We start from the raw sequence: 12,728 nt of genomic DNA, 5'->3' as shown, positions 1-12,728 counted from the left end.
TGAGAAGGTGAAGAGGAATCCCATCCTGTGTTCAGCATGACTCTCCTTTTTATCTTGTTCCCTCTCGTTTGTGAGGGTTTGATCAATAATAATTACCGACGTGACTATTTGCACACAAAGACTACGCACATACCCACACAAACATCAGTGATGAGGCTGGACTTCACCACTAACCCCGTCCCACATGAAGGCTGTCTTAGAGCGTGAGGACATGCTGATTGATTGGCGCCTGGGGGAGGCTGTCCCTTCACATTAAAATCTCTCTTCAGTGGGAATGTGTTAATGGATATTTGGCCACAAGCAGTGTGTGTGTCTGTATGAGCATGAACAAATGAGGGCTGTATCACTGCCTTGTATGTGTACGCCGGCACTTCTATGTGTGTCTATTTTTTAGTTTTTCTTGTTTCTGAGATTTGTTAGCATTTTGGAGATTTTTAATTTCTCCATCCTCACAATGGGGCTCTAAATAATTCCTCATGCTGAACGATAGACAGTAAAAAAGTAATATTTGACACCCAGAAGTTCAAGTATTGTACACTGTACAAGTATACAAGTATTTTCTAAAATAGAAAAAATATATAAATATATATGATTTACTTCACACCTTTTGTGTAAAGTAAAGCATAAGAAAATATCAGCAGTGTCAAAATAATGAATATTATAAATAGATCTAATTAACACTTTTATGGTGTTTGTAATCCCAGGGACGGCTTTGGGGATGTTATTCTAACAAAGCTTGTGTGACGGTAAAAACGTCTTTAATCCTTCAGACTGGTCAGCAAACACAAGGGAGACTGTTTCTGGGCTAAAGATGTAGCTGAATTTGGGCTTAACCCCCTGCTGCTGTATTCATCTGCTGGTCAACAGAATTGTGCTACATTCTTAAGAAGCTGTAGCATTTGTTTTCTTTCAAATTGTAGCTCTAAGCTGAATGTTCTGTTAATGTTGGTGTGTTCGGATATTCCGGGTTTTCTTCTTGTTGTTTTTCAACCCCTCGACATTATAAACATGCACAAGACACACCAAACCTTTCGAAAATGCTTCTTATTCGATAACAAATAAAAAACAAAACAACAATACTGTCAAATAACAGAATCCTCAAAAATGATTGACTTTAACGACACCAAAAGTGTGGCAGCGCTATGCTGGCCATCTAAGCAGGGAACGAAGAAATGTCTGTGTTAGTCTTTCCTGGGTTATGTCCGTCCTCGTGTATGAAAGTTCTGCATCCCATGGGGGGCGCGAGCAGAATTTTGCTGAGCAGAAGCCTGTTCCAGCTGCCTTACACACAGGCTTGCAGCCCGCCAGTGTCATAGAGTTGGTTTAGAATGCATGGAGACATCAGCCTCAAAACGCCAAAGATGCGAGGGAGATGACCCGCAAATTTTGAACAGAGCCATCTGATTAATATTTCTCTGTATTTGCATATTTCTGTTTTGTTACTTTTTGAGATAATCAAGTTTGTTACCTTAAAATTGTGATAGTTTAGGTAACTGTCTACATCTTTAAACAAGTTATTAGTTATGGTAACAGAATACATTTTTAAAGCAACCCTGCGAACCGTGGTTACAGTTCCACTGTATATCAGTTTTGGTGCGTAATGTAAAAGTTGGATTAAACTTCCTGACCTTAGAAAACGTCCTGTAGTTGACCAACAAACCAATCCAGGAAAGCTCCTGAACAGCTACTAAATTGACTTTGTGGGGAGGATGTTTGGCTACTTTTATTTCCAAGGTCAATAATAAACCTGCAATCTTAAAATCATAATAATGTGTTGAACCATCCAGATAAATTATCATCCACTAAAGTAGATTCTTGGCTTGAGTTCAAATTGGATGCCTTTCATCCATGTTATTAATAAACAAAAAAAGGGCCAAGCACTAAAAGGATTTTTAGTAAACTCCTACATCCATAAATTTATTGCACATTTGACACACAGGATTATTTGTGTATAAGTAAATTATCCTCAAAGTGACTGCGGTGCCTTCATATTATAAATGGATCTCCAAAACTAACAACATTATCTTCTTTACATTTGTTCCTCTTTCCCTTAACACTCTTTATGCTAATTTCAGTTTATGCTACATTGGATGTAGCACTTCTTGTTTAATTTCGTATACAAAAGTAACCTGAAAACTGATTTTAGGCTTAGCTTTGCAGCAGTGATGTGCAGGCGTACTCCAGGACACTGCGACATCACACTTATGCAATACATTGCTTTATAGCCTGGTTCTAAGTTTCTCTTTAAGCAATTAGAGGGTGGAAGTTACTAATTCATGCACACAAAGTGCTAATTACTAATTAATGCATGTGCTCTATGAATAACAGAGACTTTGTAGTACAGTGAAGTCTGAAATGAGGATTAACAAGACAACAAATATAATAAAAAACAAACTGTAGTTACGTCAAACTAGATTTACCAAGTAAGTATGGTGCCATTGTTAGTTTGTATCCAATGTTTAGTAAGGTAAGATGTTGAACTTGAAGTCTTCAGTCCTGGTTTGTATGGAATTTATATTTTAGCGAAAACGTAAAATAGGGAATTGTGCCTAGAGTTTAGTAGCCTCAAGTTTTCAGAATTGCATTTTTTGTGTGTGTACAATGGAGAACAACAGTATAACTGCATTTTCTCCTGGAATATCAACAAAACAACCTGTTCGGAATACTGCAAGTATATAAATATTGCAATATTTTCATCAGTGGCCCAAAGAATCCGTCACCATCGTGCCCCCTCCTTCGAAGATAGTGACTTAACAGACATTTCGAGATTATAACTTTTAGTGAAAAATGTCATTGAAATGCAGCCAAAGTTTGTGTACATGCACACAACATAAAAAATAGGTTTATATTTGAAAGGAAGAAAGAACATTTTGCACGCAGCATACAGCCTTGTGTAATGTGCAAAACTGTGGGAAAGAACACTCACACCCCCCGAAGGTGAGAAAGCCCTTCCTATCTACATGTCAAATTTATATTGCTTTGACCTTTTCCCTCAGGTCCTCCTATTTCTCAGTGCATGCAGAGATTCACTAAACTGCTGATGTCTGCACCACCTTGCCTCTCTATACACATTTGTATAAAGGGGTGGGGGCGATATGAAGGGGGGGTATCTACACTAGCACTTTCAGCTCTTAATTCACACAGATAGGACACATGAATGGCAAACTGAACTCCCTGGAGCATTTTTCTTCCCTGTTCAACCGTTTGTTCCACAATAAACAGATGGAAAATATATCTGTAGCTTGAAAATGGGTTTGCCATTTCTTTATGTGAGTGTGTGTGTGTGTGTGCATATGATGTAAGTTTGCTTCCATCAAGTGAATCTCTGCAGATTTTCAAGGACTTCAAAGGACAGCTTTAAAAAGTTATGTACTTGTTTACCTTCCGTTAATATTTGAAATGACAATGTTGTGGGTACAGAGTCAAAGGAAAATAGAGTCATGATGAATTGAAGTTGTCTAGATGTGACCTTAACCGACATTGCACAATTATTCAAAGGAAGCAAATAATTGGTTTCCAGGACAAATGGGACAATTTCTATCAACCCACACACCCAAAACTAAGCAGCATCATTCTCTGCTGTACACCTGAAGGTCACTGGTTGGGGATGTGGTGGAGGTGCAGTAATTAAACACCTCATTTTGACATAAAGTCCAGTGAGAAGAGAAAGTCCAAACTCAGGAAATAATGAAATACAACCAAGACATTTACATTTGAGGCAATACAGATGGAGTCTGGATACAAGTGCAACATTGATGCCTGTGGGTACAGTTTATTTGTACCTTGTGAGATTGTTTTAATTGGCAGTTAGCTTTGTTTTAATGCCATTGCATCACTGACGACATATTGCATTGCATACAAACATATGAAGCAGTGTAACGTAAAGGTTATTCACTGCGCTGCTGGAACAATGAGGAGGAGGAACATGACTGTCTGAGTCAATCTGTGTCAGAGATGACCGTTTTACAGCGTCCTTTGATTCACTGTCCTCTTGTCACACCCTCTGGGACGTTTGCACATTTGTGCGAATGTGTTTGTGTGTGTCCGTCTGTGTGTGTTTATGTGTGAGATACCCGAGGCAAGTGCCAGCATCTATGACCAAATTCTACCACCTCCAAGTGCGACACATTAGCCAGTCGCAGCTGAGGGCAAGGACACTATCTGAGGGTTACATAAAGGTCGGTGTCGGTGTGTGTATGTGTGTGTGTGTTCATGTGTGTGGGTGTTCATATTCCTTAGCAATACTGCATTGGGAGTGTACTGTATGTGTCTACATGACCCAAAATCAGTGTCAATCATTGTTTAAAACTGTGCTACTGCTGTGGCATCTTCTCTGGGACTCCAAACGTGATTTTAGAGGGATAAACCTCAACTGCAGAAGCTGTCACTTAAATGTGTCAAACTGTGAAGTTATGTCTCATATTAGAATCATTCACCCATTCCCAGAATGGTTAACAGAGTGTTAAATAAAAGATGGTCAAACCATGTTGTTTAGTGTTTGCTTTGATGCTACTTTTTAGACGTTGTTACATGTATTAACCATCTTCAGAGCAACAGGGGGTCTCCCCGGGGCAAAAAAGGTTTTTCATGCAGCGGTCAATTTTGATATTTTGGACTATATAGCTTCTACTATAGCTAACTATATATCAAAAAGAGAGCTTCCATAAAATGTCTCATTTAAGATTAGTGGAGAGAGAACCTCCGAAATACACATTTTGGTGTTTATTTTATTTTGTCTATTTGCAACTGTTGATTTCTCCTTAAATCACTACTAGGTAGCAAATTTAAACAAAACATTTCAGAAAATCTATCATACAAAAATAATGAGTAATCCACTTTTTGAAACTTCTTGGGGATCTTTTTGCTGTTTGTCTTTACAAAATGTCAATTTAGATTAAAAATAAATAAATAAATAACTAAGAAAGAAAAATGTCATAAAAGGTGCTCCAATCTGACTAGAATTTGGCAACACAAATTGATGATCACATATCATGACTCACCAAATAGAGAGGAATTATCAGTAAGGCCAAACTTTACTTGACCAGTGATTACTTTACAGTTGAATAGGAGTCTCTGTTCATCCTTTTTGGAGCACATATAAGCACACTCCACTTTATAGTGATTCTCATTCCACTTGTTAAAAGCTGCCTATCTGAATTTAAAGAGCCAGCGAGCTGACATTGACCACTGCGGACAAATAGAACTAGCCTACTTTACACGCTTTATTCCCCTTCAAATAAAGAGATCTCTCTGCAGCTCACAGTTCAAGTTCACCACAACACACACGGATAAAGACAGATTCCTGAGCGGCACATAAACTCCACCTGATCCACACAACCACTCAGACTTTAAGCAGCCAATAGCACTCACCACTACACACACAAACACACACACACACACACACACACACACACAAACACACACACACAATGTTTAAGCAAAAACTCACATTTCTGCTTGAGAAACATTCAGAAAAGACATTGCTTTGCAAAGGAAAGAGATGAACAAACACACACACACACACACACACACACACACACACACACACACACACACACACACACACACACACACACACACACACACACACACACACACACACACACACACACACACACACACACACACACACAATATGTAATCCTGCCAGGCTTGGCTCACACCAAGGTTATGGAGGAAAGAGGGAAGACTGGTGAGTGCTGATGTAAGTCGCATAAATGCCTTGCTTGAATTGAATAGATCAAAGCAAGTGGGTCTGTATCACTACCTTTTCTGATGTATTGCTACCGTGAAAAGACTTGCCAATATATGTCAAGGGCTGCTCAAGAGAAGAACAAAATGGAAACAAAAAGAGAGAAAAATCCACAAAAACAGCTGCAGAGGAGAGACAGGGATAAGGAAGAGGACATGCTGGGCAGGTTAAATGTGGTGTGGGGATACATCGTAATAAAGACATCTCGCCTTGGAAGCTTTAGTGCTCCTATGAGAGCTGCAGACACAAACAGCAGGAGGATGAAATACAAACTGTAGACCTTTTTTCTGCTCTCAGTGGTCTGTGTCGTCAGTTTTATCACTTTGTGGCTTTACTCTTTCTTTCCTCTTCTCACTTGACTCTCATGCTATGGTTTCAAATGCCCCATTTCATGTTCTGATGTACTTTTCTTCTCCCTTTGTCTCTTAATAGAGCCAACTCCCTTGAAGTTAAAGACCTTTTTTTAAATACAAAGAAAGCAATGAAAAATAATGCTTATAACAAGTTATTCTTGACCACCAACACCTCACCCCTATCTTGCCATCAATGTTAGCTATATTATTATCTAAGATCCTCATCTATTGGATGGATAAAGACATGTTGTGCAGAGGGTTGTAGTGGCCAGAGGGTGAATTCTATATTTTAAAGATCCCCTGTTGATTCCTCTTAAAATACGAGGTTCACATTTGTGGTTTTGAGTAAAATGTCTCAACAACTTTGGACAGATTGCCATGAAATTAGTAATTGAACCCACAGTATGATTCCTGTTAACTTATAGGGTCAATTTTTGGGCTTTTTAAGACAAATATCTGCAAATCTAATGACACTCAAACCAGCTTTAGTTGTTCATTGTGTTTGATTATACAGTAAATAGCATTTGTTAGCGTACTAACACTAATATAATAATAATAATAATAACTTTATTTATATAGCACCTTTTAAAAACAAGGTTTACAAAGTGCTTCGACAGACAAGCCCGCAAAACAGTGCAATAGAAGAAACATTAAGAACAATCATTAGGATAAAACTAAACAAAGAAACAAAATGAAATAACAAGAGACAATCAAATAAACGAACAAAATAAATAAAATCAAGTGAAATAGGTCAAATATAGTAAACAAATATAAGATAAAATACTAAGACAAAATGAAAATGAAACATTAAAACGACGACATCACATAAAAGCCATTCTGTAAAAATGTGTTTTAAGAAGTGATTTAAAAGAGATTACTGATTCTGCAAGCCTTGTCTCCTCCGGCAGGTCGTTCCAAAGCCGAGGGACCCTTATGGCGAAAGCACGGTCGCCTTTGGTTTTCAGTCTTGACTTTGGAACAGCCAGAAGGGCCCCACCTGAGGATCTAAGGCTGCGAGCTGGCTCATACGGGGTCAACATTTCTCCTATGTATGTCGGGGCCAGACCCAGACGTGCTTTAAAAGTGATCAGCAAAATCTTAAAATCAATTCTAAAATGAACAGGGAGCCAGTGAAGAGAAGCCAGGATTGGGGTGATGTGATGTCGTCTGTTACAACCAGTAAGAAGCCTAGCTGCGGAGTTCTGAACCAGTTGGAGGCGAGAGAGTGACTTGTGGTTAATGCCAGAGAGGAGGGAGTTACAGTAGTCCAGTCTTGAAAAGACAAATGCATGTATGATTTTTTCCAGGTCTGGGGGAGTGAGGACAGGTTTTATTTTGGAGATGGTTCTGATTTGGAGGAAACAGGACTGGACTACTTTTGTGATGTGGGGTCTGAAAGTGAAGTCGGAATCAAATAGAACTCCTAAATTCCTTGCCGGGGATTTTATATTTAAAGACAGAGGACCAAGTGCATTTACAGTAGGAGTGGTGGGGTTTGGGGGACTAAATAAAATGATTAACATTATGCCTTCTAAACATCACCATGGTAGACTGGTCATTGTGAGCATGCTAGCATTAAGCTGACAGTGCCTTTGTAATAGTGCAGCATCTAAGAGGTTTACATGATCAATTGTGTATCTTTAATGTGGTATGACAATTATATAATACTTAGTCTATTCTGTTATTTCATGAAAGAAAAAATCGAATGGAGTAATAATATAATTATAGTGTTTCCTGCAACAGTTAAAATGACTAAATGGTAATTTCATTTAATTTGGAGGACACACAGTAAGAAATGTAATACTTCCATTATATATTGACTGTAAAGACAAGATGTATGTCATCCTAATCGAATTGCCTCGTTTCCCGCTCATGGTTGTGTGTGTTTAGGAAGCGGTCCACCCCATTAACTGTGGTGACAGCTGATAAAGATGATGGACACGCTGTATTCATATCACAACAGTGTTCTCCTTCTCCCTTAGATAAACACACTTCAATTAAGTCAAACAGTTTTACCACACACGTTCTCTGTCATCACATTACCTCTAAAACTCAGGCATCTTTTTCTTCCTCTTCCTCTTCCTCTTATCAACCTTAAAATCATTTTGTACAAAGGTTGTAATTATTGTTTTGTTGTTTTACTAGAGCAAGGATGCAATTATGTGTTCACACAGGCTATCATTGAAGGAGCTCTCTTATTATATTTCTAAGAAATCTGATCTCAGAAAAAGTTTTGTGGTAGACGATAGCAACTCGATAGTCTTCCCCCCCTGGAGGCCTGACGCAAAACAGGCAGAGATACAGAAAACCAAACTTTTTCATGTGGACAAACACACACGCACACACATACAGCACAGACACATTTTGGATCAGAACAGCTTGTCTTAGTGACTAATACACAAGTCTTCACGGACCATTAACTTGCTCCAATTAAAACATGAAGCAATATGTTGTTTTCCTTGAGTTTTTGCATACTCCTTCATCAGCCCTCGGGGACGACACCTTGAGTCTGTTTCTGCATTTTATCCCTCCAGTCATTCACATATGGTCGTTTGTGGCTTCTCATCACTGAAAGCATGCTAAAGGAAGATCTAGTTACTTTTAAAAGGCTGCTTCAAGTGTGATAACTGCAACGATCATATACGTATCAGAAGCACTTCCACTAGCAAGAGAACGAAAAATATTGAGGATGAACAAATGTTCCAGTGACTCAAAAATGAAATTTGTCACCATTATATATATATATATATATATATATATATATGACAAATTTCATTTTTCATATATATATGCCTTTTATATCTTTATCAGTCCTTTGGGACGACACCGACAGCCTTTTCCCCCTGCCAATCCCTCTGTTGTTTCACATATGGTAAGATTGCATTTGGCAACTCTTGAAGATTGTACACGCTCAATATGGTTTGAAATGGCATTTAAATTGCCCGTGCAGCACAATATGGTGTTCGATTTCTGTGCCAACCCTTTGAGTTAAGTTATGCATTTATGAAAATACATAAGTCTGATAAAGAAAAAAAACACAGCTAAAGTACAAAAGTAATCAATAGATTGAAGATAAATTGCACAAAAAAAATTATGTCACATCCTTGGTTGTTGCAAGTGATGCTAATTAGTCCTCAAATGTGATGTGAAGTAATCAAACAATGTTAAATATTTCTGTATTTAGTTTGTATGATTGAAAAGGCAAGACTTTCATATAGATAAGGAGCTTTTTGGAATATTTAAGATGAACACCTTACACACACATTAATGACATTTCAGTCCATACAACATCGCCCAGATGACACTCACTCCGTAACACATTCTGCTCAACTTCCTTCAAAAGCAAAAATCTCACATATCGCCTTTTAGAAAAGTTAAAAGGATAGTAGCTGCAAATATTGGATTTTTTGGAGGCCAATTACCATCATTTCTTATCAGTTCATTATAAATAATGTTAGAGCTGAGGTAAGTCACAAGTATTGACATTTGAGTCAGAGTTCATGGTTTGCTAAAGGATTTAAAGTATTCATGCACACTAAAGTTTGATCTTGGATGTCACCAAACATCACAGAAAATCACTGCGCTCTGTCTTCCTCTATTTAGGCCTGTTATTTGATCTCAGACATGCTTCTGTAAAACCAGGACCCATATTAAACTTAGTTTTAAACATGTTGCTATGGTGACCATCAAGAAAATATCCACACATGATGTGACCAAATTATTCCAATCATTATCTAGATATCTCTTGTCATGCTGTTTATTATGTTGCCGTTTAGTTAATCACCATCATTAACTTTTTTTATTATTTTTGAAAAAATACACTACTCAAAAATATGAAGGTAACACTGTACGCACATCACAATTTAACACCATGTCAGATAAACTTCTGGGATACAGATCTGTCCAGTTAGGAAGCGTAAGCGATTGTGAATCAAAAAAGGGAATGGTTTCGCCAGTGGTGGCCACAGACCATTTCTATCTCCTCTACTTCCTTCCTGATTTTTCTCTCGTTTTCCATTTTGCTAATGCCCTTGTTGCTACTGGACACATGAGGCGGTACCTGCAGTCCATTCAGGTTTTACAGGTAGTCCAGCTCCTCCAGGATGGCACAACCATCCATACAAGCCATTGCAAGAAGGTTCCCAGCACAGTCTCAAGAGCGTGGAGGAGATACCAGGAAACAGGCCATTACAGGAGCAGAGCTGGACAGGGCCGTAGAACGTCAACAACCCAGCAGCAGGACCGGTATCTGCCCCTTTGTGAGGGAGGAACAGGAGGAGCCTCCATGTAGCCCCCCAGACTGCCCAGGAGCTCACTGCTCTGGGAGGAGATCCCCCAGGACACCATGAGCTGTCTCATCAGGAACATGCCCAGACGTTGTCGGGAGTGCGTTCAGGCATGTAAGGGCCATAGGCACTACTGACCCACATTATGAGTTGTCGTAATGAAATTCACGCAAGTTGAATCAGCCTTGATTTTAACTTTTAACTTTGATTTTCGGTGTGTGATTTAAGAGTTCCCTTAATTGTTTTGAGCAGTGTACATCTGAATGATGTAATAGGTATAAACTGATTATCATGGACAGCGCTGACGACCCTTCCGTCATTTCATCTGCTGAATCATGTCCATACTTTCAGAGCCTATTTAAATTTTAATTTATGGAGGTCTAGATCTCAAGTGAGGTTTCATTTGCTTCATTTCTCTGAGCAGAATTTTGTCATTTGGCAATATCATAATGCTCTAGTGAATTAAACTACCAATATCATTGTTATCACTAAAAAGGAATATGACACACATCATTTTAAAAGTAAAATGTATGAGATAACCTCAAGATAAACAGTATTATTGCAGTTGTGGGACAGAGAACTAGTTACTGATGTAATAATATTCCATTCCACTTTCACATTTAAATAAAAGCTTTAAAACATGATCAAGTACACAAGATGCACAGAGAAACACATATCCCTATTCAGTTGAATGAAGGGTAAATTATTTCATCAAACTCTATGACGGGAATCTTCAAGGTTGTTTGAGGAATAGGGACAGGAGCACAGCATGTAGTCCAAAGCTATGGGAAGATTTGAGAGAGAGAGAGAGAGAGAGAGAGAGAGAGAGAGAGTAATCTATCTGAGAGAGACAAGTTGGGGGATTTACTCCACACTGAGCTGAGCTCTGCGTGGGGTTCCAGGGGCCTGGAGACACACGGTCTGCTGCAGCTCTGGCCGTGATGAAGGAGGCAATCTGAAGTAACAGTCTTTTTTTCTGCATATTGCAATATAAAAGAGGGAAGTTGATAGAGGTGCAAATATATCTGTCCAGTATTGCGTAAGTAAATAGTGGGTACATAGAGATGCAGATGTATAAATAGTATTGAAAATGTTTTCGAGACATACTGTATATACAACATCTCCTTCACCCCTTTTGCTTCTGCAGTTCCCAGAATACAATTCTCCGAGAAAAAATATGAAAGATTTCCCTGCAAGACTTCCACTAGCTGCTTTATCATGCTAATCTTGTCTGGATGCTTTGCTTCACATTGTGGATTCAGCACTGCAATAAAATGCAGCAAATCTTTGGTCGGGTCAGTGAGTGTGTGATTGATTGTATAGTGATGCATGTTCAGGATGAAAAACAGGAGAATTGGTGAGTTGTGGATTAGGCCTGCACTTGAAGTCTGTGTTACTAATGTCACAAGGTGTTTAGGGATTCACAGATAACATTAATTGCTCATTGGCCAAACTGTTATTTTGCTTTTCTTTTAGTGAAATAAAACCCATTTTAGTTCATTTTCGCGAATCAATGTCAGCACTCTTCAGATAGGAAATCTCTCATTTAAAAAATCATATCAAGCGTGTTATCGATCCTTGACTGTACAACGGATGCTATTGACAGTGTCTGAACTGTACAGACACTTTAGTATGAAGAGATTTCACTTTATCATGGGATGAGAGCTGACAAGACAATGGTGGAGGATTTTGAGTCAAATCAAAAAGCAAAAGCACCTATTTGGAAATATTTCAGGGTTTAAAGTGCTAATAGAGAACCTGATCACTAGAGACGCACTGATTGCTATTTTCTTTCCAGATTCTGGATTATGATTGACAAATCAGAAGAAACAAACAAGCTGAAGGTTTTAAATAATTCCAGGATGTAATTGTAATATGCAAGGGCAGGCAAATACCTCTAACTATGGTAAATACATTACTACTTGCCACTACTACTGGTACCAGTACCAGAAGCCATCGGGATTTTAAGTAGTTAGAGGTTGGTAAAAAAAATAAAAATGAAAAGCAGCACGTATCAGCATCGAAAAATCTCTGAAACAAAAACTCCAGTTCCTGTAGGAAACATTTATCACATTAACCAACCTTCAACTAAACAAACATCGACTGTGTGCTTGTGTATCGGCCTCTCCTATTCTTATGCAATGTGGCTTATATACAGTAGGTGGTACGAGAGGTAGAGCTGAAACAGACAACTGGTCAAAGTGTGAAAGGGTCACTTCCATGGTCACATCATTAAATTTCCAGGTGCCCAAGAACACCTGGCTGGGGGTGAACACTGGATGGCCGAACATCAGCTGTTATTTTTGCAAATGCTGTGTTACAGCTGGTTGGGGTAGT

Source organism: Anoplopoma fimbria, chromosome 13 (assembly GCF_027596085.1).
Source record: "Anoplopoma fimbria isolate UVic2021 breed Golden Eagle Sablefish chromosome 13, Afim_UVic_2022, whole genome shotgun sequence".
Lineage (NCBI taxonomy): Eukaryota > Metazoa > Chordata > Actinopteri > Perciformes > Anoplopomatidae > Anoplopoma > Anoplopoma fimbria.
This window is presented reverse-complemented; position numbering follows the sequence as displayed.